Here is a 27942-nt window from a genome sequence, read left to right as displayed (position 1 = left end):
TCGAGACCATCCTGGCTAACCCGGTGAAACCCCGTCTCTACTGAAAAATACAAAAAAACTAGCCGGGCGAGGTGGCGGGCGCCTGTAGTCCCAGCTACTCGGGAGGCTGAGGCAGGAGAATGGCGTGAATCCGGGAGGCGGAGCTTGCAGTGAGCTGAGATCCGGCCACTGCACTCCAGCCTGGTCAACAGAACAAGACTCCGTCTCAAACAAAAAAAAAAAAAAAAAAAAAGAAACTTTAATTGTATGGTTGAAGAATGCATCACTGACCAGAAGGTGTCTGTACCACTCAAGATTAATGGTTGAAGATGTTTTTTCTCCTTTGTTTTTCTTTAATTTCCACCTATCCCTCGTTCCTGTCTTCCCCTCTCCTTCTTTTTCTTTGTGTTTATTTGGTCATGTCTTGTTTCTCAGCTAAGCACTTCATTTTTTCAAATGTTAAACTCCTTCTCTTCATTAACGTGACACTTTGCACAGAGCTTTGTTTGTGTTGAGTGTTTTAATGAAGAACAACATTTTGTTTTCTGAGTCCTCGAGCTGGCTGTTCATTTGGACTAGGTAGTTTTAGTAGAAAAACTGGTTTTGGGCATTGAGCTGGATGTAATGGGCTACTCCCGGACACAAAGCTTATGAAAGAGATAGCCCTGGGAATGGAGCCAGCCAGGGCAGTCTAGTATGGTTGTGCAGGGTGTGAACACAATTGTCCCCCCCAGCTTTATTGAGGTAAAACTGACATATTAGACCATTCACCCATCACAGTACCGTGATCTGTGTTCGGTTCTCTACCTGTTGGCTCCTTCCTGAGCCAGATGCTAGCCTTGGGGTTTTGAAGTCTGATGCATTCAAGTCCTGAAATCTGCTACAGCTTGCTTAGTTTTGACTTCCTCTGGGCTTGGTTATGGGCAGGTGTTTGCCTTTGCCAATCAGTCACTGAATCAAATCCTGATATTTACTGAGCAGCCTTTATGACTAGGTACATCCACTCAATCTGTAAGTCACTATTATCTCTTTTATAGGACCTGTGGCAGATTCCAGAAAAGGTCTCTCTACAAGAAGCTGCTGTCCTCCCTATAACTTGTGGCACTGCAATTTTTGATCTTGAGCATCGGGCCCATTCCCAGCCTGGGTAAGGACTGTGTAGATGACAGAAGGCTAGAAGGTACCCATCTCTTGGTTTCAGAAGTGTCCAACAAGGCCGTGCCCCACCTCTTCCCTTCCTTTCCCTTCCTTTTGGCTGACGACAGGCCAAAGGGAGGTAGCCACTTGAGATTGGGGTTTTTTGACTGTGAGGACATCCCTCTGTCTGAGAGGAAGTGATAGACTGTGAACTTGGTCAGTGTGAATTGGAGAAATACCTCTCTCAAATGTGACCACTCTGGAGATCTCATAAAAAATACTAAAGTGTGAGAGTTGGTTTATTTAAGCCCATTTCCCTCTGAGTTTATTAGAGGCCCATGATATTTGTTTCTGTGAGGCCTTGTTGAGTGTGCCAGATGGGACATTTCAGAAGAAAAGGTGCTGAAGTTTGACTCTTTACCTTGAGCATCCATACTGCTTCTTGATCTTTTCAGAGAGCTGAGACTCAGAATTGCTTCAGAGAGGTGGGTTTAGTTGAGCCGTGGCTCAACTCATCTTGTAACATGCTCATCACCTTGTAACATTGGGCGGTAGCTAATATGAGAAGGATTTTAAGATAGAATTTCTGAAGAATAAATTGGAGTGGTAGCTCAAAGGAAAGGTTGCCACTGATATGAGGGAGAGGCTACCAAGAGAGATTTAGGAATCTTTTTCCTAGCAAGTCTTCAAAACTGAACCAAATTAACGCTAATCTGGAAGTCACATCCGTAAGCTTACAGGGTAGAGAACAGATGTATACGAAGGTTTGAATGAAACAACGTCTAACATTCTTGCTTTAAAATGTTCTGTTTCTAAAATATTTGTGAAATCATATTATTGGTTGACTTTTGAAGGTTTCGGAAGTAGCATTCATCTTTCGTGGGACAGAGAAATTGTTTTAGTGATGGCAGCAGCTGGAGCACAGGCCTTGCAGTGATGTGACAACAAATGTTCTTCAGGCCAAGGTATTTGTATGTTAAAGTCACCATTTAAAAAAACCATAACTCCAGTTTTCAAGCACATATTTATTCAAACAATATATTCATTCATTGATTAAAAACTACATGCAAGGCATTGGGGATATAAAGTAACCCAGAGCAGGGTCTTGCCATCTATTCGCTTACAGACTAGGGTGGGGGCCTAGAAGCAAATCACTCATCCTTCCAGCTACTAGACCCTGGCAAGGACTGACCCACTTCATGCCTTCTGCACATGCTATTTTCTTTACCTGTAATGCTCAGAGCTGTCGTTCAGATTTAAACTCAATTGTCACTTTTTCAGAGACGTATTCTCTGTCCCTCAGTCTAGGTGAGTCCCCTCTCCCTCCTCTGTACATGTGATTTCATAGCACCCTCTACTTCTCTTTCATAATACATAGCTCAGGGTGTGGTTATTTGTGTCATTATCGGGTTATTGTCTCCCTCTTACTGGACTGTAATCCCCATAAAGGCAGTGACATTGTCTCTTTGGTTCATCCCTGTAGTCCTGCACCTAGCCTGGTACCTAGAACATAGTAGGCCCTCAAGAACTATTTCTTAAATGGATGAATGAATGAATAAAATAATGAAAAAAGACTTAGGTCTCTTCACAAGTATCTTTCTAAGGCTTTGAGTGTTGGAAAAGGGGGATTTCTTAGAGAAGGTGGACATTTAAGCTTACTTTTAAATAATTGGTAGCTGTTGAATAGAGGAAGAAGGAAAGTGAAGGCCATTTTAGTGGTGGGAAGACGTATTAGAAGATAGAGAACTAAGAACTAGCATGGTGCATTCAGAGAATTACAGATAGCATCTTGGGAGCCAAGGACCTGGGGGGAAATGGTGGAAGGTGACTCTAGAGAGGAAGGCAGAGATAAGATCGTGAGGGGCCTTGTGTGGGGCTGAGGAATTTGAACATTTATTGGAAGCTATTGAGAGCAGTTGAGGATTTAAAGTAGGAAAGTGACATGATATTTTTGCATTTGGAAAAGTTCACTCTGGTAGCCATGGGAATAAGGGTTAGGGGAAAGGTCAAGGGTAGTCTGGAAGCAATAGGACAGGCTCTTGGAACAATCCAAGCCAGGATTAGGATAGGCTACCTGAACCAAGGCAGTGGAAGCAATGCATTGAGAGATACTGAAGGGGAAAAAAGTAGATACTTTGGTACCTGGAGAGCATCCTGCTCTAGTCAAAAGAACAAGGACTTTAAAGTTAGTCTGACGTAGGTTCAGATTCCAGCTCTGCCTCCAGCTTAATATTGTCAGTTTTCTCACTTGTAAAAGAATGCTTTCTCCATGGAGTTGTTGTGCGAATATTGAGATTACACGTGCAGTGCCTATTAGAGGGCGGGGCATGTCAGTAAGAATCTCTTTAAAAAGAATCCTGTTATTATTAGACATTGAGTGGGAAGGAGCAAACTAAGTTAACTCGAGGAGTTGCCATCTTACTGAGATTGAGAACACAGGCAGGAATAGCGAGTTGGGTTTTCTCTGTGTTGAATGTGAGGTTCCTGTGGAGCATGCAATTGGATAGCCAGAGGGCAGCTAGGTATATAGGTCTGGAGATAATTGGATTGGTCTGGAATTCCTTTAGGGGACATCTCTCCTTTCTCATATTAAGTTCCATTTGGGGAGGACATGTGAGTTCTGAAAGTAATCATAGATACCAGGAGGCTCCGCAAGTGATATGAACACATTTCATGTTAAAAGGATTGGCTTTTAGCTCCTGTTTGGGGGAGAGACTGTAATTGGTTTTATTGTCTAGAGCTATTGGTTATTTAACATTTTGAGGAAGATAAAATGGTACAAATTGTTTTAAATCGTTATAAATTGTTATAAATAGTAGAGAGAAAAGCTCACTTTAATTAATATATTAAAAGTAAGCTAATCTGTTTTTTCTTGAACAGCAATAATGGTTTTAAACAAAAGCAAGCAAAAATAGAAGTGTTACCATGCCACCTATGTGGAACAGGTCATGTTGATTACACCCTGAATCCACAGCATTTCATATTGCTTGCAAAGTGCCTCCACAGCAATTATCTTACCCTTGATCCTCACAAAGCCCCTGAGAGATGGGTAGTGTAAGTGTTTATTATCCCTATTTCACAGATCAAGAAAGCGAGGCACCAAGAGAGAAAATGGTTCACTGCAGGTCTCATGGAGACCTAGGGAGAATCTTGGGATTCAATTCAGGTGCCTGACCCTAGAGCAGTGTCTGCCCACTGTGGCACTGTGTGCTAGTAGTCCTCAGGGAACTGCGACTATTTCAGGGTTCCACCAGGGAATATTTGAGGGAAGCATTCAGTTTCAAATAGTGATGAGTAAGTTTGGAATCTTTTAAGGGCACCAGTGTTCTTGGAGTATTTCATTGCAAATTCACTTTGACATTAAAGGGCTTGGGCTGGTGGGTGCTGCCCCGTGGTGAGGCATGTCTAGGCAATGCTTGAGTGTCTGCAGCTTTTCTGGAAACTTCCAAACCCCAGACTTCCCCATAGTATTGCTCACCACCATCTATGCCATTTGTTTCAGGCTTTAGGTATGGCTTTCTGCTAGGGTGATGGAGTGGAAAAGCATGGGCTTTGGAGTAACGCAGCAGTGGGCTTGAGTAGTTGTTCTAACTCCTGCTACCTGGACGACCCTGGTTGATTGCTTTAGCTCTCTGAGTCTATGTCTCTGTCTGTAAACTGGGAGTAATTATATCTCCTCAATAATGTTCTTCTCAGGTTCAAATAGAATAAATGATTGCATGGTGTTATAGTGGCTTCAGTTTATCTAACACTTTGTTTTCGAAGTGCTTTATATACAGTGTCCCATTTAATTCTTTTTCTTTTATTTCTCTTTAGCCTGGAGATTTTTTTTATTTTTTTTTTAAACAGAGTCTTGCTCTGTCGCCCAGGTTGGAGTGCAGTGGCATGATCTCGGCTCACTGCAACCTCCACCTCCCAGGTTCAAGCAATTCTTCTGCCTCAGCCTCCTGAGTAGCTGGGACTACAGGTGCATGCCACCACACCCAGCTAATTTTTGTATTTTTAGTAAAGACGGGGTTTCACGATATTGGCCAGGCTGGTCTCGAACTCCTGACCTTGTGATCCGCCCACCTTGGCCTCCCAAAGTACTGGGATTACAGGCGTGAGCCACCGTGCCCAACCCTTGATTTTTTTTTTTTTTGAGATGGAGTCTCGCTCTGTCGCCCAGGCTGGAGTGCAGTGGCACATCTCAGCTCACTGCAGCCTCCACTTCCCAGGTTCAAGCGATTCTCCTGCCTCAGCCTCCCGAGTAACCGAGTAGCTGGGACTACAGGCGCGTGCCACCACGCCCAGCTAATTTTTGTATTTTTAGTAGAGATGGGGGATTCGCCATATTGTCTAGGCTGATCGTGAACTCCCGACCTTGTGATCTGCCCACCTGGGCCTCCCAAAGTGCTGGGATTATAGGCATGAGCCACCGTGCCTGGCCTCCGATAATTTTTTAAATGTCTTACTTTACTGATGAGGTAACTGAAACCTTGAGAAGCTGGCAGGTAGTATGGAGGTTAAATGCATGGACTCTGGAGATGAATTACTTGGGTTTGCGCCCCAGCTCTGTCTCCCATTTGCTGTGTGGCCTTCCTTGGGCAACAAGTTACTTAACTTCTTCTGTCTCAGTTTCTTCAAAAACAAGGATAATAATACTGTATATTTCACTGGGTTATTATAATTAAATGAGTTATTCATATATGTAAAACGTTTAGAATGTTAACTGGCAAATAGTAACAAAATGTATTAATTCTTACTAAGTATTTCGCCTAGGTTAACACAGCTAGTGAGTGGCAAAGCCAGGATTTGGACTAAGGTCTCTTTAACCTCAAGATCTTTCTATTGAATCATGTTTTACCCTCTAGGAAGTCTTTCCTGATCCTCTAGATTTAGGTTGGGTGCCTCTTGTTTACATTTCTGGGCCCCTCTTTATTTCCCCCATCACTCTGCTATATCTTGCTTTCTTGGCTCTAAAGGATCCGTCTTGTGTCCTTACTGCTTGATTCATAGTAGATGCTCAATAAATGTGGTTTTCATTTGCATTTGAGAAGACTTTCTGAGTGTCTCTTGAACCACCTTCTAGCTATTCCTGTTAGGGTTCCAGGATGACTAGAAATGTGGACCTCATGGCTAGTAGGGCATGGAGGGGCCAGTGAGATTGTCTGTGCTGGGCCTGATGTGTGGGCTCAAGGCCAATGCCAGGGCAGCAAGGTCACAATGATTTCCTTGAGTAGCACCCTTTGGCTGGAGATGGAGTAGGTGGGGTACCCCTTTCTTGGGACATGTTCTGGATAATCAGATATCTTGTGTTCTTGATGCAGGTAATATAGCTGCTGCTGGAAGTGATGAGAAGTGCAAGGTGGCGGTGCAGAGGGGTGTGCAGTCCAGCATAAACTACAGTTAGGGCAGCCTGAAGGAGGCAGTGAGGAAGCTGTTGGGCTAGGATGGGGTGAATGTGGCCATCGACATGGTGGGAGGAGACATCTGCCTGGAGGCTCTCCTCAGGTACGTGATGGTCTGTCTAGAGTGGGCTAGAGCTGAAACCTTTCCTGATCTCTGCCTTCCTTCTGGCCTTGCTTCTCTCTCATCTTTGCTGTTCACTTCTCCTGTAAGCATCAGCATCAACGAGAACAGCGAGTGGGTGGGTGAAAAGGAATAGAAGCAGAGAAAATCAGGAAATGCTTATATATAGCAAAAACAAAATACCCAACTGGAAAATATCCAAAAAATGACTGCAGACTCTCTAGTTGGCAATGCCAAATGCTTTAGAAATTATTCATGTGTTAAATACAGCTATGCCAGTTCCCACTAACTACTTTATATCCATGTCTGGGGGGAATTCTTGCAGAGGGCATTGTTCAGCTGTTAGAATCACTGGGGTGGCAGTTCCCTTTTTCCCAGGTCACTGTGGACCAAGGTACAGGCTCTTCTGATCTTACTGCTTTCTGAAGCAGCCAGCAGCGTAGGTAATTCCTTGACTTGTTTTATTTAAAAAATATCACTGGAGATTTAGTAGGAGTGTTGTATCACACCAATTCTCATTCCGTTTTCAACCAAGGATTCTGGAGTACTCTGATAGTGTTGGTTTCATTTCTTACGTCATCCTGGCAAGCATAATGTTGTAGTTTATCTCAGTTTCAGGTAGAAGTCGCAGAAGCAGAGACAGTAGCCTACCCACAAAAGAGATCCAGTTGATTCTCTAGCCCCTGAGCTGGGTGGCAGGCAGTCTATATGTTTGCTCACCTCTGCACCATGCCTGGTGCTGTGCTTAGAGAAGAAGCAAAGGAAGGAGTGTGTAGTCCAAGTGGAAAGCCAGGATAGAGAGCTGGTAAAACTCGCTCATCTCTTACCTTCCTCCTTGCCTTCTGGATAATTGCGTTTTAGCAATAGCTTCTCATTGCCCTTCTAATACACATATTTTATGTACAAGGTGTTTGCAAAAGTTGTTTCTGTAACTCATTTTAGCAATGGTACTGTAGGGGACTTTTCATACTGGGCTGCAGAATACTTATGAATTTTTGTAGATTATTTAAAATTCTTGGGCCGGGCGCGGTGGCTCAAGCCTGTAATCCCAGCACTTTGGGAGGCCGAGACGGGCGGATCACGAGGTCAGGAGATCGAGACCATCCTGGCGAACACGGTGAAACCCCGTCTCTACTAAAAAATACAAAAACTAGCCGGGCGAGGTGGCGGGCGCCTGTAGTCCCAGCTACTCGGGAGGCTGAGGCAGGAGAATGGCGTGAACCTGGGAGGCGGAGCTTGCAGTGAGCTGAGATCCGGCCACTGCACTCCAGCCTGGGCGACAGAGCGAGACTCCATCTCAAAAAAAATAATAATAAAATAAAATAAAATAAAATAAAATAAAATTCTCTAAAGAGGCACATGTGTTAAAGGAATCCTAAAGTAAGTCTTTGTATGAAGCAAATGGTCCTTCCCTCATTAAAGTGTATGTCTTCTTCTTCCTGCTTCCTAAGTTCATAATCTTCAAACTGAGTTGTCTCAGTACAACTCAGACATTTGGAAACAAATGGAATGACATTTGTTTATATGCCCAATTTTCTTCCACAAAGTGGTTGAGGTAGTTAAATAGATAGTCTTGATTCTCTCTCTCTTTTTTTTTTTCTGAGACAGGGTCTCACTCTGTTGCACAGGCTGGAGCACAGTGGTGCAATCATGGCTGCATGGCTCATGCAGCCTTGACATCCTGGGCTCAAGCAGTCCTCCTACCTCAGCCGCCTGAGTAGCTGGGTGTATTAGTCTGTTCTTACACTGCTAATAAAGACATACCTGAGACTGCATAATTTATAAAGGAAAAAGGTTTAATTGACTCACAGTTCAGCATGGCTGGGGAGGCCTTAGGAAACGCACAATCATGGTGGAAGGGAAAGCAAACATGTCCTTCTTCACATGGCAGCAGCAAGGAGAAGTGCTGGGGAAAAGCCCCTTATAAAACCGTCAGATCTTTGGAGAACCTACTCACTATGATGAGAACAGCATGAGGGTAACTGTCCCCATGAGTAAATTACCTCCCACTGGGTCCCTTCCACGACATGTGGGGATTATGGGAACTACAATTCAAGATGAGATTTGGATGGGGACACAGCCAAACCATATCACTGGGACTACAGGCATGTGCCACAATGCCTGGCTAATATTTTTATATTTTGTAGAGGCAACGTCTCACTATGTTGCCGAGGTGGTCTTGACCTCCTGGGCTCAAGTGATCCTCTTGCCTTGGCCTCCGAAGGTGCTTGGATTATAAGTTTAAGCCACAGCACCTGGCTCAACAGCCTTGAGTCTAAAGTGGGCCCCCTTATAAAATTATCTAGTTCCTCTGGTTCCCTAATACCTTGCTTATGGCATATATAACATATGGCATATAAAATGGTATATATGGCTTTTTTTTTTTTTTTAACTGAGAAGCCCAAAGTAATAAATGATGGTTCACTCCTGCCACTTTGCAAGGTCAAGAGGCGTGCCCAGCTGTGGATTTAATACATGTTGGTTTTTTAAATGTTGGTAAAATATACTGTAACGTAATATTTATCATTTTAATGATTTGTAAGTGTTCAATTCACTGGCATTAAATACAGTCATAATGTTGCATAATCATCCCCAACAAAACTCTATACTTGTTAAACATTAGCTACCTCTTTTCCCTTCCCCAACCTCTGGTAACCTCTGTCCTACTTTCTGTCTCTGTGAATTAATGTACATTGCTCTTTTTTTATTCTCCTTTTTTTTTTATTGTGGTAAAAAACAGATAACATAAAATTTACCATCTTAACCATTTTCAAGTGTACAGTTTCGTAGTGTTAATTATATTCACATTGTTGTGTGACAGATCTCGAGAACTTTTTCATCTTGTAAACCTGAAACTCTATAGCCATTAAACAACAACTCTCCTTTCCTCCCTTTCCCTAGCCCTTGGTAACCACCATTCACTTTCTGTTTCTATGAGTTGACTGCTTTAGATACCTCATATAAGTGGAATCATACAGTATTTGTCTTTTTGTGTTTGGCTTATTTCACTTAGCATAATGTTCTCAAGGATCATCTATGTTATTGCATGTGACAGGATTTCCTTCCTTTTTAGGGCAGAATAGTATTTCATTGTATGTATATATCACATTTTGTTTCTCATTTGTCTGTTGATGGACACTTGGGTTGCTTCTACTTCTTGGCTGCTGTGAATAGTGCTGCTGTGAATATGGCTGTGCAAACATCTCTTTGAGACCATGCTTTTAATTCTTTTTGATATATATCAGAAGTGGAATTGCTGAACCTATTTTTAAGTTTTTGAGGAACCTTCATACTGTTTTCTGTAGTAGTTGCACTATTTTATAATTCCACCAACAGTGCACAGGGGCTTACATTTCTTCACATCCTCGCCATTTGTCACTTGTTATTTTACGAGACTAGCCTTCTTAATCGGTGTGAAATGTATGTTGCTTTTTTATAATTTCTTTTTCTTCTTCTCTTTCTACTCAGCCTGGCATGGGAGGGCAGGATTGTGGTGGTGGGATTTGCTGGAGGAAACATTGCTTCTGTACCAGCCAACCTTCTGCTCCTGAAGAATGTCTCTGCCATGGGCCTGTACTGTGGCTGATACAAAGAAATGAACTTTCCCATCTTCTCTAAGAGCCTATCTTCAGTGCTTCAGTACTGCCAGCAAGGGCACATCCAACCATATGTCGGAATGGTTTTCAAGCTGGAGGAGGTGAGACACACTTAAGGCATGTGATGCAGGTGAGGCCAGGAAATAATTTATGCAAGCTACTGGGCAGTTTATCTCTGGATGCTATAAATCCTTTTTTTTATAAAAGGAAAAGATGAAAATGCAATACAGAATAGTAGGATTGCACAGGTGTCAAAGTCACAGGATTTTTTCCAGCCTTCAGGTTGTACGACTGTAGACTCAGGCCCAATGTGAATCTGAATCCGTGAAGGCCACGTGAAGCCGAAATTTGAGGGCTCTGTCTGCATCACCGCTCTCTCAGATAGAGGAAAGTTATGGTCCTTTAGAAAATGATTTACACATGTTGATATGAACTTTGAATTCTACAACATACAAGCCTAAGAAGAAAGTGCTTGGCTTGACCTTTGGTTTTAAAATATAGATGCTTTAAAGCACAACCAGATGATCTAAGTTGGGGTTCTGTGAGGAGAACTCTAAATCATGCCTGGCATCATAAGACTGTAATTCATCCATTAGTCACTGTAGTTAATTTTATTGGCTATTCACTCCCTTTTTTCATTCCCCCCAATCTCATTAATGTGGCTTAAACTTCCTCCAAAGTGTAATTGTGAGCATGCATATGCAATATAGTTGTCAATGTGAATCTGTTAGGCATTCACTGTGAAGTCTTTGTTATTTTTTTGACTTAATTTGTTTTAATGTTCAAAAAACTGTCATGGTAACTCTTGTCAGCCAGAGATGGAGGTGATATTTTGTTCAAATGCAGATTAGTGGAGCCCAAGCTGTTGGTGCCAGACTTCATTGCTAACCAGCCTTCCATGGTTGTTTCTTCCTGTGAGGAGACGCATTCTTTTCAAACATGGCTTATTTTCTTTATCTGTTTAGTACGTAAGTCAGGGAGATGGTGTTCAATGGTGAAGAGAACCTGACTGACCAGTAGAAAACTGGTTGGATGCCAGTCACAGCTTCATCCCTCCAGCCATGTCATTTTGTGGAAGTCCCCTTGCTTTTCTGACTTTAGTTTCCGCCTCTCTAAATAAGCAGGAGGATGTGATGAGTGGTTTTTAGACTGTGCTGCAGGAGCCACAGCAGGGATGTGGGGCTAGGGTAGCAGGTGTTGATGTGAGCTGCCTAGGCTGTGGGACCCCATCGCTGCTGGGGTTTGAGTAGCTGCACATTTTAACTACTTTTTTCAAACTTTTAAGAAAAGGTCTTGTGGCTTAAAAACTTGAAAATCCCAAGTTCTGGGTCCCCTTCCATCCTGTGGCTTTTATCATGTGACTTCTAACCTGAGGCTATACCTGTTGATAAGGGATAAGGACAAGTAGGCATACAGAAGTGGAAACAAGTATCCATTTGAACTGTCTCTTCTCTCTCAAGGTCTTTTAGGTGCTGTTTAGGCAGGAAGGAAAGCCAGAGGTGGATTATTGTTTTAATTATCCCCGTTGAAATTCTCTCTCCTCTGTAAACATGAATTGACTATGTAATTACTAATCACCTGTCAGCTTCCATTTGCCCTTCTGCTTTCCAGTGAGGGCTCTGCATGTGGGATTTATAGAGTTGTTCTCAGTCTGCTGCCCTTGGTGTAATCGAGTGGATCTGTAGGCCATGCTCCCTAACACATTTCAAACATCTCATTCGTATACCATCCATTTACTATGTCTTCTTTTTCTGTTTCTTTCAATATGCAAATCATTTAGAGGATTCATAATAGGAATGACAGCTCATATACATTAGGTGCTTACTGTGGGTCAAGAACTATGCTAAACACTTTACATGCATTATCTCCTTTAACCTTCACAACAACCCTTTGAGGTATGCCAACTTGATTATATTTTACAGATGAAAGAATCAGGACTTATAGAGGCTAGGAGCCCTGCCCAGTGATAGGTAGGAAGTAAATCTAGTCTCGGTCTCTCTGATGCCAGAATCTGGGCTCCTTATGACTGTGTCGAACTCCCTTCTCAAATAAGCCAAGAAGTCACTTCCAAGAAGCCTTATTCTATAGGATGCAGTTTATCTATTTATCCTAGAATTATCTGTGTGAAAGACATTATTTTGACTATGTTATAGTTATACTGTTATATTTTCCTAAGCAGTACCAGAATTTATATATTTTGTTCTTTTGTTCTTTGTTCTTTTGAAAATGAAGATGGTTAAATGAATACATAACTAATTTCACTGAAGCCTGGGTAAGAAAAATATTAAATGAGTAAATCAGTAAATGTGTAAATTAGTTAACATACTGGAAAAATTTGTTTGTCAGGACCTGTTTGGGTTTGGAAAATGACCACTATACTGTATATAGAGAAAATACTAACTAAAAAGCACTAGTATTTCTGACTGGCTTGCATTTTCTCCTGAATGTGTGTGCTTGCAGATTTAACCTTGATAGTTGATACTAATATGACCACAAACTTTGCACCATAGATTTTTGAGTAGGCACAGGGTATGAACTTCTGTAGGACTCTGCTTCTCCTTTATTTACTTGTGATTACTTCTTTAATGCCTGTCTTGCCCATAGAGCATAAACTCTGTGCAAGCAGGGCCATGTGCTGTCTGCACCTCTATATCTCCAGCTTCTGCACATGCCTGTTAAATGACTGTGAGTGTGGGGCTCTGGGCTCAGACCAACAGCATTCAGATGCTGGCTGTGGGCAAATTACACATCTTTGTGCCTTAGTTTTCTCATCTGTAATGGGCAGTAATATACCCTGCCTCCTAGGGTGATTATGAGGATTAAGTAACATGATACATGTAAAAGCACATAACGAATATAGTAACTTTTAAAAATCATAATATATTTCCATGATAAAATATGGAGTTGAGCTTTTTTCAGTTCCCCTCAACTATAACACTTTTGCTTTGATGTCTCAGAGGGAAGGATTATAAGACAGTCTTTAGATTTTGAATTCTACCTAGAATGTATTATTTTCTGAAGGATTATGTCTATGCTGTGGTGAGTGGATCACGAATTGGTCCTGTGATCTGTCCAGAGGAGGGCATTATTTTGATGTGCAGTGTGTTTTCTGTAGGGAGTTGTCCCTGAATGTGTCAGTCTAACATGGTATTTAACCTCACAGATCTGAACTTATTTATTATTTAAAGGTCAGGTGAGATCATCACATGAACAGATGGATAGAAATTGTTAATGGATAGAAATTTCTTGAAATTTTCTCAGTGTATCTGTGGCATATTCTTTTTTTTTTTTTTTTTTTTTGAGATGGAGTCTCGCTCTATTACCCAGGCTAGAGTGCAGTGGCCGGATCTCAGCTCACTGCAAGCTCCGCCTCCCGGGTTTACGCCATTCTCCTGCCTCAGCCTCCCAAGTAGCTGGGACTACAGGCGCCAGCCACCTCGCCCGGCTAGCTTTTTGTAGTTTTTAGTAGAGACGGGGTTTCACCGTGTTAGCCAGGATGATCTCGAACTCCTGACCTCGTGATCCGCCCGTCTCGGTCTCCCAAAGTGCTGGGATTACAGGCTTGAGCCACCGTGCCCGGCCGGCATATTCTTAAAAATGAAACTACTCTTTTGGTTTAGAAGGTCTATTAGTTATAGCCCATTGTTCTAGACCCAGTTTGTGGAACTCCTCGTATCTGCTGGCCCCACCTGCCCCAGGCCTTGGCCACTTGTCATGCTTTTCCAGTGATGACTCCTATAGCTCATCCTACAATTCATACAGCCCAGACCACTATCCCTAGGATGCATCTCCTAACATCGTTGATTGCCTTGTGCTTTCCTGGGTTAGGAGCTGATCCTAGAGGCAAGGCCGCCATTGTGTTCATCATACGGGAGCGTCTGCAGCTCTGGTATGGAGGTTTGATCCAAATGGACCTGTTGAAGCTTCTGGCTTCCTCAGAAACTATATACAGGGTCTGGGCAATGCAGTCCAGAAGTACCGGTATTTCATTCCATTGGGCGAGCTTTTCATTGGGAGGAATGAAAGGAGATAAATTGTTTGCCTTTTCTCCTCCCTGTTGACTGTTTCATATGGCTGCTTTATTTATTTATTTATTTATTTATTTGAGATGGAGTTTCATTCTTGTTGCTCAGGGTGGAGTGCAGTGGCACGATCTCGGTCACTGCAACCTCTGCCTCCTGGGTTCAAGTGATTCTCTGCCTCAGCCTCCCGAGTAGCTGGGATTATAGGCACCTGCCACCACTCATGGCTAATTTTGTATTTTTAGTAGAGTTGGGGTTTCACCATGTTGGTCAGGGTGGTCTCAAACTCCTGACCTCAGGTGATCCATCTGCCTCGGCCTCCCGAAGTGTTGGGACAATAGGCGTGAGCCACTCCACCTAGACTTTTTTCTTTTTTTTGTTTTTCTTTTCTTTTCTTTTCTCTTTTCCTTTCTTTTCCTTTCCTTTTCCTTTTCCTTTCCCTCTTTCTTTCTTTCTTTTTTTTTTTTTTCAACCATTGCCACTGGATAGTGGCAATGGCTTCTCTATAGAGGTCACATGTGAAAAACAGCCAATTACATGTCCCCCTGAAGCTACAACCAATTCAAAATCAGTAACACAATGCCCTGTAGTTTCTCTCCTTCTTTCCTTTGTTTGCTTTACTTTTTCTGTTACCCTTGCCTCCCTGGGATTGCAACCCTCTGATGCATTAGGGCATAACTTTTGATTAGGTTCTATTTTCTAAGGGCTCATGCTGATGCTCAACTTCAAAAATTTATTTATTCTTATGTTTAGCACCTCATTGTCTGACTTTTTTTTTTAAAAAAGTTAAGTTTGTTGAGATATAATTTACATATAATAAAATTCACGCTTTTTAGGTGTACGGTTCTCCGAGTTTTGACAAACCCTGCACAGCATGTAGCTACCCCACCACAGTCAAGATATAAGAACATTTCTGTCACCCCCAAAAGTTCCCTTATGTGCCTTGTAATCAGTCTCCTTTTCCTGCTCCATGGCTACTGGTAGTCACTGACCTGTTTTCTTCCCACTTAATTTTTCCTTTTCCAGAGTGTCATATAAATGAAATCATACAGTATATAGCCTTTTGAGTTGTTTCTTTCTCTTTACATAATGCTTCTGAGGTGCACCGTGTTGCTGCATGTGTTGGTAGTCCATTCCTTTTTATTGCTGAGTAGTATTTCATTGTATGGATGTACCACAGTCTTTTTCATTCACCAGTATGTAGACATTCAATTATTTTCAGTTTTTGGTGATTATGAATATATCTTCTATAAACATTCGTGACAGGTATAGACATATGGTTTTATATATTTTAGGACTGAGATTTCTAGGTTATATGCTAAACGTATGTTTAACTTAAGACAATTTACACAGATGTGTAATTGGTTTTACTTTTCTCCTCATTCTCCATTGTTGCCTAGATAACATCATGAAGCAAGAATGATATAAGGCAAGGATTGAATTGTAGCTGCTTCTGAATGATAACTTTAAAATAAATCTGTGCACAATTCTAAAAAGAACAAATGTTGATATCCCTTCAAAAAGAGGCAACTTCGATTATATCAGCAGCTCTTTATGCCTCGGGTATTCAGAAACAATTCTGTTTCAGTTTCTATATTTTGTGATTTTGAAGAGAAGGCTGTTGTTACTATATTCCTATCAAAGCCCGTATCACACAGGTTTTCTATTTCTTTGGCTGTATTCTGGATTAGAAACTGGTGCTCTGGCATACAAATGTGCCCAAAGGTGAGCTCTGTGTTTTAACATTTTGGGATTTTGCTTGTACTGGTTTGCTACTACACGTTTAGCTTTTAATACATTGGCAAACTGTCTTCCAAAGTACTTGTGCCATTTTGCATTCCCTGTGTGTGAGAGTTCCAGTTGCTCTGCATCTGCCAAAACTTAGTCTTGTCAGTTGTTACCTTGAATGTTAGCCATTTCATTAGGTTTGTAGTGGTATCTAAGATTTAGATAAACTTAAATCAATGATGTGATGAATATAATTCACCTATAACAACGTACTGCTAACCAAAAGTTTTTGCCTTTTAGAAACTATCCCAATTCTGTAGGCCAGGGTTGAACCTCCTTAAAGCATAAGTCTCACAGGGCCTGAAAAAACAATAGCACAATTAAAAAAAAAGTATCTAGGTAACAACTAACATGATGAATAGAACAGTACCTCACATCTCAATATTAACATTGAATGTAAATGGCCTAAATGCTCTACTTAAAAGATACAGAATGGCAGAATGGATAAAGAACCACCAATCAAATATTTGCTATCTTCAAGAGACTCACCTAACACAAAAGGATTCATGTAAATTCAAGGTAAAGAGGTGGAAAAAGATGTTCCGCACAAATGGAAACCAAAAGCGAGCAGGAGTAGCTGTTCTTACAGACAAAACAGACTTTAAAGCAGCAACAGTTAAAAAAAAAATACAAAGAAGGACATTATATAGTGATGAAAGCATCAGTCCAACAATAAGATATAATCCTACAGTTATATGAATCTAAAACTGGAGCTTCCAGAGTTATAAAGCAATTACTACTAGACCTAAGAAATGAGATAGTGACACAATAATAGTGGGGGACTTCAATACTTCACTGACAGCACTAGACAGATCATCAGGACAGAAAGTCAACAAGGAAACAATGGACTTAAATTATACCCTAGAACAATTGGACTTAACAGATACTTACAGAAATTCTTCCCAGCAACTGTAGTATTCTATATTCTTCACATCAACACATGGAACACTCTCCAAGATAGACCATATGAAGACCACAAAACAAGTCTCAATAAATTTAAGAAAATCAAAATTATATCAGGTATCTTCTTAGACCACAGTGGAATAAAACTGGAAATCAACATCAGAAAAAACCCTCAAAGCTATACAAATACATGGAAATTAAATAATCTGCTCTTGAATGATTTTTGGGTTAACAATGAAATCAAGATGGAAGTTAAAAAATTCTTTGAAATGAATGATAATTGTGACACAACTCATCAAAACCTCTGGGATACAGCAAAAGTAGTGCTACGAGGAAAGTTCATAGCATTAAATGCCTACATGAAAAAGCATGAAAGAGCACATATTGACAACCTAATGTCACACCTCAAGGAACTAGAGAAACAAGAACAAACTAAACCAAAACCCAGAAGAAGAAAAGAAATAACCGAGATCAGAGTAGAGCCAAATGAAATTGAAACAACAACAACAACAACAAAATACAAAAGACAAATGAAACAAAAGCTGGTTCTTTGAAAAGATAAAGAAAGTTGATAGATCATTGGTGAGATTAACCAAGGAAAGAAGAGAGAAAAATCCAAATAAACTCAATTTGAAATGAAACTGGAGATACTACAACTGATACCACATAAATACAAAAGATCATACAAGGCTACTACAAACACCTTTACAAGTACAAACTAGAAAATCTAGAGGAAATAGATAAATTCCTAGAAACATACAACCCTCCTAGATTAAATCAGGAAGAAATAGAAACCATGAACAGACCAATAACAAGCAGAGAGATTGAATCCGTAATAAAAAAATTGCCAACAACAAAAAAAGGTCCAGGACCAGATAGATTCACAGCTGAATTCTACCAGACATTCAAAGAAGGATTGGTACCAATCCCACTGAAACCATTCCAAAAGATAGAGAAAGAGATAATGCTCCCTAAGTCATTCTATGAAGCCAATGTTGCCCTAATTCCCAAACCAGGAAAGGACATAACAAAAAAAGAAAACTACAGACCCATTTCCCTGATGAATATAGATGCAAAAATCCTTAACAAAATACTAGATAACCAAATCCAACAGCCCATCAAAAAAATAACATATCATGATCAAGTGGGTTTCATCCCAGGGATGCAGGGATGGTTTAACATATGCAGGTCAATAAATATAGTACATCACATAAAAAAATTAAAAACTATATGATCATTTCAATAGGTGCAGAGAAAGCATTTGATAAAATCCAGCATCCTTTTATGATAAAAACCCTCAATAAAATAGGCATAGAAGGGACTTACCTCAAAGTAATAAAAGCCATATATGACAAACCCACTGCCAACATCCTACTGAATGGGGAAAAGTTGAAAGTATTTCCCTTAGGCCGGGCGCGGTGGCTCAAGCCTGTAATCCCAGCACTTTGGGAGGCCGAGACGGGCGGATCACGAGGTCAGGAGATCGAGACCATCCTGGCTAACACGGTGAAACCCCGTCTCTACTAAAAATACAAAAACTAGCCGGGCGAGGTGGCGGGCGCCTGTAGTCCCAGCTACTCGGGAGGCTGAGGCAGGAGAATGGCGTAAACCCGGGAGGCGGAGCTTGCAGTGAGCTGAGATCTGGCCACTGCACTCCAGTCCGGGTGACAGAGCGAGACTCCGCCTCAAAAAAAAAAAAAAAAAAGAAAGTATTTCCCTTGAGAACTGGGACACGACAAGGATGCTCACTTTCACCACTTCTATTTAACGTAGTACTGGAAGTCCTAGAGCAATCAGGTGAAAGGAAGAAATAAAGAGTATCCAAATTGGAAAAGAGGAAGTCAAACTGTCACCATTTGCTGATATGATTGTATACCTAGAAAACCCTGAGACTCATCCAAAAAGCTCCCAGATCTGAGAAGTGAATTCAGTAAAGTCTCCGGATACAAAATCATTATACTCAAATCAGTAGCACTACTGTACACTAACAGCGACTAAGCTGAGAATCAAATCAAGAACGCAACCCTTTTTAGAATAACTGCAACAAACAAACAAAAAACCCCTCCCCAAAACCTAGTAATATACTTAACCAAGGAGGTGAAAGATCTCTACAAGGAAAACTGCAAAACACTGCTGAAAGAAATCATAGATAACACAAACAAATGGAAACACATCCCATGCTCATGGATGGGAACAATCAATATTGTGAAAATGACCATGCTGCCCAAAGCAATGTACAGAGTCAATGGAATTGCCATCCGAATACCAGCGTCGTTCTTCACATAACTAGAAAAAACAATCCTAAAATTCATATGGAACCAAAAAAGAGCCTACATAGCCAAAGCAATACTAAGCAAAAAGAACAGATCTGGAGGAATCACATTACCCAACTTCAAATTATACCACAAGGCCATAATTACCAAAACAGCGTGCTACTGGTTTAAAAATAGGCACATAGACCGATGGAACAGAATAGAGAACCCAGAAATAAAGCCCAATTCTTACAGCCAACTGCCCTTCAACAAATCACACAAAAACATAAATTGGGGAAAGGACACCCCACTCAATAAATGGTGCTGGGAAAACTGGCAGGCACATGTAGAAGAAACAAACTGGATCCCCATCTCTCACCTTATACAAAAATCAACTCAAGAACTCAAGATGGATCAAAGACTTAAATCTGAGACCTGAAACCATAAAAATTCTAGAAGACAACATCAGAAAAACTCTTTTAGACATTGACTTAGGCAAAGAATGCATGACTAAGACCCCAAAAGCAAATGCAACAAAAACAAAAAATAAATAGATGGGACCTAATTAAACTAGAAAGCTTCTGCACAGCAAAATAAATTATCAGCAGGGTAAACAGACAACCCACAGAGTGGGAGAAAATATTTGCAAACTATGCATCTGACAAAGGACTAGTATCCAGAATCTACAAGGAACTCAAAACAAGTCAGCAAGGAAAAAAAACAAAAACAAATAATTCCATCAAAAGTGGGGGAAGGACATGAATAGACATTTCTCAAAAGGAGATATACAAACAGCCAACAAACATGAAAAAATGCTCAACATCACTAATCGGGGAAATGCAAATTAAAATCACAGTGAGATTCCATGTTATTCCTGCAAGAATGGCCATAATTAAAAAGTTAAAAAATAATAGATGTTGGTGTGGATGTGGTGAAAAGGGAACGCTTTTACACTGCTGGTGGGAATGTAAATTAGCACAACCATTATGGAAAACAGTATGGAGATTCCTTAAAGAACTAAAAGTAGAACTATCATTCAATCCAGCAATCCCACTACTGGGTATCTACCCAAAAGAAAATGAAGGAAAATAAGTCATTATATGAAAAAGACATGTACACAAGTTTATAGTGGCACAATTTGCAATTGCAAGGATATGGAACCCACCTAAGTGCCCAGTGACCAATGAGTGGATAAAGAAAATGTGGTGTATGTACACCATGGAATTCTACTCAGCCATAAAAAGAAACAAACAAAAAAATGCCTTTTGCAGCATCTTGGATGAAGCTGGAGGTCATTATTCTAAATGAAGTAACTCAGGAATGGAAAATCAAATATTGTATGTTCTCACTTATCAGTGGGAGCTAAGCTATGAGGACTCAAAGGCATAAGAGTGATATTAATGAACTTTGGGGTCTCAGTGTGGGGGAATATTTGGGGGATGGATAAAAGGCTACATATTGGGTACCATGTTTATTGCTGGGTGATGGGTACACTAAAATCTCAGAAATCACAACTGAGTAACTTATCCATGTAACCAAAAGCCACCTGTACTCCAAAAACTGTTAGAAAAAAACCCAATCCCACTCATCTCAGGTATATTCATTCATTCATGATTTTATTCACCAAACGTTTACTGTATGTCAGTCAATAAAAAGTAAGATTTAGTCTTGCCCATGAGGAGTTTGTTTTTTAGTTGGGAAGATCTCAGGACAGTGCTGTGATAGGGGGAGAGCCAGTTTCTAATGAATGCACACATCAATATGATATATTTAGAAAACTCTGTGTTACTTTGGTTATTCCTGATTGATGAACTAGTTAAAAATTCCAACAGCAGAAACTTCATATCCTAAAACAAAAGCAATGTTTTTATCTTGCTGCAAATTCCAGGTTGCATATCTCCAGAGACAAATTTAACTATGGCTTCATCCACCTGAAGGCAGAAAACCAGGGTGCTGGGAACAGCCTGTGTATCTATTATACCTAGGCATCAGTACTGTGCAGTCTTCCTCTCTGTAACACAGCCTGTAGAATCCAGGAGGAAAGCGTCCCTCGGCCATCTGAAGTAGCTGTCAAAGGACTCTGGTCTAAAGCCGTGCATTTTACTTTTTAGTTTCTCACTCAGAGCCCTATCACTTTTATTAAACTTCCAGTCCTTAACACCACACACCACTGAGAGTCTGTTTTCCCAGCCCAGACAGAGACCACCAAGTAGAAAGGAACACAGTTGGGTTATTTTTAGAAGTAGCTACAGTTACAACAGAAGTGGCAACTGGACATGGAGAGGTGACAGAATATTGGAAAAACAGAAGGTAAAATAATGGATGTTCAAAATTTTGAAATGCTCAAGTCATGGGACAAGAAGATTATGCTTTCCCCCAGTATTCTCTGTTACAGAAGTCACAGATATATGTGATACATTTTAATAAAGACTTATATGCACAATGATTAAAATTAGCTTGAGCATTTGAAGGGACAGCTTTCTTTTTTTTTTTTTTTTTGAGACAGAGTCTTGCTCTGCCCCCCAGGCTGGAGTGCAGTGGCCAGCTCTCAGCTCACTGCAAGCTCCGCCTCCGGGTTCACGCCATTCTCCTGCCTCAGCCTCCCGAGTAGCTGGGACTACAGGCGCCCGCCTCGTCGCCCGGCTAGTTTTTTGTATTTTTTTAGTAGAGACGGGGTTTCACCGTATTAGCCAGAATGGTCTCGATCTCCTGACCTCGTGATCCGCCCGTCTCGGCCTCCCAAAGTGCTGGGATTACAGGCTTGAGCCACCGCGCCCGGCCAGGGACAGCTTTCTTTTTATGTTAACATTTATTTGCAGAAGATCCTTGACTCCCTTAGGATGCCAGGAGAAAAGTATCACTAGCTTTAATAATATTTATTTTCTCAAGTATTTTCTATTGTTGGACTATGACACATCTCTGGGAACAAGTGACTTCTAACTGACAGGGAGAGTGATGCAGCTGTGAGTCACCTGGAAATGACTGACGGGGGGATGAGCATTTCAAACATCTGTCTTAGACCTCTCCCACCTCCTCGTCGAGAGTCTAAATTTGCTTAGATGGGAAAGGTCTCTGTAAGACACAGAGCTCTGAAAGACAGATGTTTTTGAAACCAGGAATCTCATGCGGCAGAGAGATTGTCATGATTGATTTGTTCCTGTACTTCTTTTTCTTTATTTTCTTTATTGATTTTTTTTGGAGAATCTCAAATGGAAAGGGTTGATTAATCATAATCTTCATTTCAAAGTACGTTTTCATTGTTGGGCCATGGAAAGCTGATCTTTTGTTTTTATGTCTGTATATTTATGAATGTCTGTATTTACTTATTCCCTTTACCCTCATTTCTCACTGCCTCTCCCCACTTTTTCCTACCTTCTGAGCCAGTCTGTGATGAGTTGGATATGTATCTTTGGATTCACATTTCCTTGTAAAACAAATAGAGTTAATTTGTGTGTTAATTTCTTTTTAAGTTACATAAATGGTGTTATGCACTAGACCTTGTTCTGTTTCATGTAACTCACTCAGTGCTGTCTTTTAAAGATCCATCTGTGCTGCCATTCCTGTATCCAGTTCATTGCTTCCCACTGCTACATCATGGTGCATGGTATGCATCCACCACAGTTTACAGATTCATTCTCTACTGATAAACTTTGAGGTTGACTTGGTGCCCTAGTCAAGTCATAATAATCAGTATGGCGGTAAACAGCCTTATTGCACAACCTTAGGGACTTGTGCAAAGGTCACTTTGGGGTTATTTTCCCAGGTGTAGATTGTTGGGTCATAGGATGGATGCATACTTAATTTGACTCCCAGTTACTCTCCAGAATGACTCGACCAGTTTATGCCTCTATCAGCAGTACGTGAGAATTCTTGTTTATTTGTCACTCTGTTGATATGTCCAACATTCAGAATTTTGCCAAACTGATAAGGTGTAAAGTGGCATTTTACTATTTTAATTTGAATTTTCCTGATTTCTAATACATTTAAGTATCTCTTTATATATTTGGTATCCATTGAGGTTTCCAGTGCTTTGAATTGCAATTTAAGCTCTTTGTGTAGTCTTCTATTTGGCTTCCTGTCTTTGGGTTTTGTTCTTGTTTTTTGAGATGAGGTCTTGCTCTGTCACCTAGGCTGGAGTGCAGTGGCACAATCATGGTCCACTGAAGCCTACCTCTGGGCCTCAAGCAATCCTCCCAAATTCAAATGACTTCCCACCTCAGCCTCCTGAGTAGCTGGGATTATAGGCATGTGCCACCTTGCCTGGCTAAGTAAAAAAAGCTTTTAAATAGAGATGGGGTCTCCCTGTGTTGCCCAGGCTGGTCTCCAATTCCTGGGCTCAAGCAATCCTCCCAACGTGGCCTCCTAAAATGCCGGGGTTACAGGTATGAATCACCATGCCTGGCCTTCGTGTCTTTTTCTTACTAAGTTGCAAATGTTCCTTGTGTAATCTGTGACTCTCAAACTTTGATGTGCATACAAACCACCTGGGAATCTTGTTAAGTTTCAGATTATGATTCAACAAAGACAGGATGGGGGCTTAAGCTTGTGTGTTTCTTATAAGCTCCCAGATGATGTGGAAGACTGGGGTTCTTGAACCACCCTTTGAGTAGCAAAGTGCTAGTTGTTAGTTTGAGACTTTGCAAAAGTCTTCTTCCACATTTGTCATGCTACTATTACTTTTGTCTAGATTTAATTGCTTTTTGTCTAGATTTAATTGCTTCACAGCTCTAAAAAATCCTCTGGGCTCCACATAGTCATTTTTACCCCTAGTCCCTGAATCCCTGGCAGCCACTGATCTTTTTACTGTCTCTACAGTTTTGCTTTTTCCCGAATGTCATATGGTTGGATTTAGACAGCATGTAGCCTTTTCACACTGGCTCCTTTCACTTAGAAATATGCACTTGAGGTTCCTCCACGTCTTTTCTTGGCTTGATAGATCATTTCTTCTTATCACAGAATGGTATTTCATTGTATAGATGTACCACTGGTTGTTTTTCCATTCACCTATTGAAGGACATTTTGGTTGCTTCCAAGTTTTGGCATCAAGTTTTGGCAATTGTGAATAAAGGTGCTATAAACATTTATATACAGGTTTTTATGTGGACATAAGTTTTCAGATCATTTGGGTAAATACCTAGGAGTGAAATTGCTGGATTGTATGATAAGGATATGTTTAGTTGTGTGAGAAACTGCCAAACTGTCTTCCGAAGTGGCTATACCATTTTGTATTCCCTCTAGCAGCAAATGGGAGTTTCTATTGCTCCACATCCTCACCAGCATTTTCTGTTAGTGTTTTGGATTTTAGCCATTCTGGTCGGTATGTAGTGGTATCTCATTGTTGTTTTAATTTGCAATACCCTAGTAACATATGATGTTGCGCATCTTTTTATATGCTTATTTGTCATCTGTATATCTTCTTTGGTGAAGTGTCTGTTCAGATCTTTTGCCTGCTTTTTATTGTTAAGTTTTAAAAATTCTGTGTATATTTTAGATACAAGTCCTTTATCAGATATGTGTTTGCAGAGATTTTTCTCCCAGACTGTGGCTTGTCTTTTTATTCTTTTAACAGTGTCTTTTGCAGAGCATAAGTTTTTAACTTTAATGAAGACTACTTACCCATTTTTTTTTTTTTTCATGGATTGTGCTTTTTTGGTGCTGTATCTAAAAACGCATTGCTAAACCAAGGTGACCTAGATTTTTCCCTATATTTTCTTCTGGAAGTTTTATAGTTTTGCATTTTACATTTAAGGTCTATGATCCATTTTGAGGTGGTTTTTGTGAAGAGAGTAAGGTCTGTGTCTAGATTCATATTTTTGCATGTGGCTATCCAGTTTGTCCAGCACCATTTGTTGAGAGACTGTTCTGTCTCCATTGAATTGCTTTGCCCTTTTGTCACAGATCAGTTAACTGTATTTGTATGGGTCTATTTTTGGGCTCTCTATTCTATTCCATTGATCTGTTTGTCTATTCTTTCACCAATATCACACTGCCTTGATTACTGTAACTGCTTTTAAATATATGTTTTGTAACCTTCTACTTCCTTAAAAAAGATTCAAGATAGATTACAATTTCAGTTACACAGGAAGTAGGATAATTTTAATAAAAAAACAAAAGTTATTAAACATAAAGATACGGATTCTTCTGCCAGTGGCTCCATTCTTTCAAAAGCTGGAAAACAAAGCACTATTACAGTGGCGTCTGGACAGGCCTAGGGCTTTTTACCATCTGGCATTTATCTGACAACACTGATAATTATACATTTAGACAGAAATACTGAGGTTATTCTTCAATGTTATTGTTTTCCTTTGCATTTGTGATAACTAGTTAGTGTTGCATAGTTATTTATAGTTCATTGGAGATAGATCTTAATACTTTAGTTATTTTATTAATTGATACTGCATCAAATGTTTGTTGAAATATCCATATATGCAAATCTGACCACATTCTTTTGCATTTTGTTTTAGGTCAATGATGCCTTCCTTCATGTGATACAGGGGAAATCCATGGGCAAGGTGCTTCTCGCTGTTAAATAAATCCTCGCCTGAGCAGCAAAGTTGACATGTCCAGATCAAACTCCACATCTTTCCCCAAAACCTGATTTCCCTTCTGTGTTTCCAAAGGTGTTACCACTTTCCTTACTAATCCAGGTTTAAAATCTTGGAGTCACCTCTGATTCTGTTACAACAGAATCAACTCCTAACTAATATGATTATATAGTTTATTGTCGAAACCTTTTTGAGAGTAAAAGGGTGCCATTAGTAATTACATCAGGAAAACATATCCCAGGCAAACCAGGGTATATGGTCAGTCTACTCAATGCATTATGAAATGCAGTGATTGCCGAGTTCTGTCATTCCAACCTCTAAGATATCTCTCATGTCCATATCCTCTTCTCCATTCTGACTAATTAAGCCTCAACTGCTATCACCAGTGACCTTCTAACTGCTTTTCCTACCTTTAAACTACTCTCACCCCCTCCATCCTTGTGATGCATTATTGCCATGGTGATCTTCCCGAAGCATAGCTCTGACTATGGCCCATCTCAGAAAACTACAGTGGCTCACCATTGCCTGATGGTGGAGTTCAGACCCCTTGAGCTAGCATTTCATTATGACTGTGATTTTTCCCTGCACCACTTTCCAGCCTTAAGTATGTACTGAACTTTCCTGCCTCCCTTATTTTGCCCTGCTTGTGCAATTTTTTCCACCCTCCATCTCTGTCAAACATAAGCCTTCCTGACCTCTAAGACCTGCCTTTGTCATGTGCCTTTACCCTCAGGCAAGGAGCAGTCTCTTCTCTTCCTCTTCTACCTTCCTGTAGCTTCCCCAGGATTTGTCACATTCTGCCTTGAATCATAGGGAACAACATGTGTAGTGGAGTGAACACAGACCTCTGAATCCAAGATATGAGTTTAAATCCCAGCTTTGGAGGTGGTTACTTACGGTCTCAGTGCCTTCATTCTTCTCCCTATATAAAGTAGATATTACAATATCTAACTTAGAGAGTCATTGGGAGCTATACATGCAGTGATTGGGTAAAGCACCTGGCGTATGGCAAGCAATTAGCAAATGCTGGTTACTTCTACTTCTTTCTCTTCTCTTTTCCCAATGTATCATAAGTTCCTTGAGAGCAGGCACCATGTCTGATTTACCCTTGTATTTCCCACAGTACTTCCCATAGTGAGTTACCCTTAGTAAATAGTAAGTTGAATTGAATTTAAATTACCTGTAAGTTTTAAAATGTGGGATTAAATTAAGAATATGTTGCCTTGGAAACACCCAAATGTCTATCGATGGATGAATGGATAAACAAAATGTGGTATACACATAATGGAATATTATTCAGCCTTAAAAAGGAATGAAATTCTGACATGTACTACAATATGATGAACCTGGAAGACATTATATGTGAAATAAGCCAGACAGAAAAGGACAAATATTATATGATTCCACTTATATGAAGTACCTAGAGTAGTGAAATTCATAGAAACAGAAAGTACAGGTTGACATCCAAAATCTGAAATGGGAAATGCTCCAAAATCTGAAACTTTTTGAATGCTGACGTGATGCTCAAAGAAAATGTTCATCGGAGCATTTCAGATTTTGGATTTTTGGATTTGGGATGCTCAACTGGCATAATGTGAATGTTCCAAACTCTGAAAAAATCTGAAGTCTAAAATACTTCTGGTCTCAAGAATTTTGGATAAAGGATACTCAGTGTGCAACATGTAGAATGTTGGTTGCAAGGTGAGAGGGGAGAAGGGAGAGTTATTGTTTAATGGTACAATGTTTCTGTTTGGGAAGATGGAAAGTTTTGGAGGTGTGTGATGGTTATGGTTGTGCAACAGTGGGAAGGTACTTAGTACTGCTCAACTGTGTACATTTAAAAATGGTAAAAATGATAAATTTCATGTATGACAACAATAAAAGAAGTTTTTAAAAATCATGTTATCCTCTTTTCTAAGTGAATCTATTCAGGGAGGAGAACAGGGAGTGTGTGTAGCGTGCCTAGCTTAGGTTGGAGTCAGCTCCAGTCTCTGCCGGTGTCCTGGTTTGTTGGGAGAGGTCCTGTACTTTTGCTGGGTGCTAAGCATTGTGCTCTATTCCTCCTACTGCATGAGTGATAATTCTCAGAAAGGAGGAGGTGGCACGAGGATAAAAACAGGCACCTGACACAACAGGGAGATGTGGGTACTTCCACTTGTTCTTGATGAAGCCCGCTTCCAATAAATGTGTTAAGAGGCTTTGTTTAGAA

General features: G+C 40.5%; 1 long non-coding RNA gene across 1 annotated transcript; it reads left to right on the top strand.

Moving 5' to 3' along the window:
• The first annotated feature begins 240 nt into the window (after window positions 1–240).
• LOC117074789 lies at window positions 241–27434 on the top strand. The gene is made up of 5 exons (XR_004433709.1): window positions 241–276; window positions 1017–1126; window positions 1971–2081; window positions 10096–10353; window positions 25653–27434. It is a non-coding gene; the product is annotated as an uncharacterized LOC117074789 (long non-coding RNA).
• Window positions 27435–27942: the final 508 nt, after the last annotated feature.

Source organism: Trachypithecus francoisi, unplaced genomic scaffold, assembly GCF_009764315.1.
Source record: "Trachypithecus francoisi isolate TF-2019V2 unplaced genomic scaffold, Tfra_2.0 Lachesis_group5, whole genome shotgun sequence".
Lineage (NCBI taxonomy): Eukaryota > Metazoa > Chordata > Mammalia > Primates > Cercopithecidae > Trachypithecus > Trachypithecus francoisi.
Note: the sequence above shows the minus strand (reverse complement) of the source record. Positions and strands in the feature narration are given on the sequence as shown.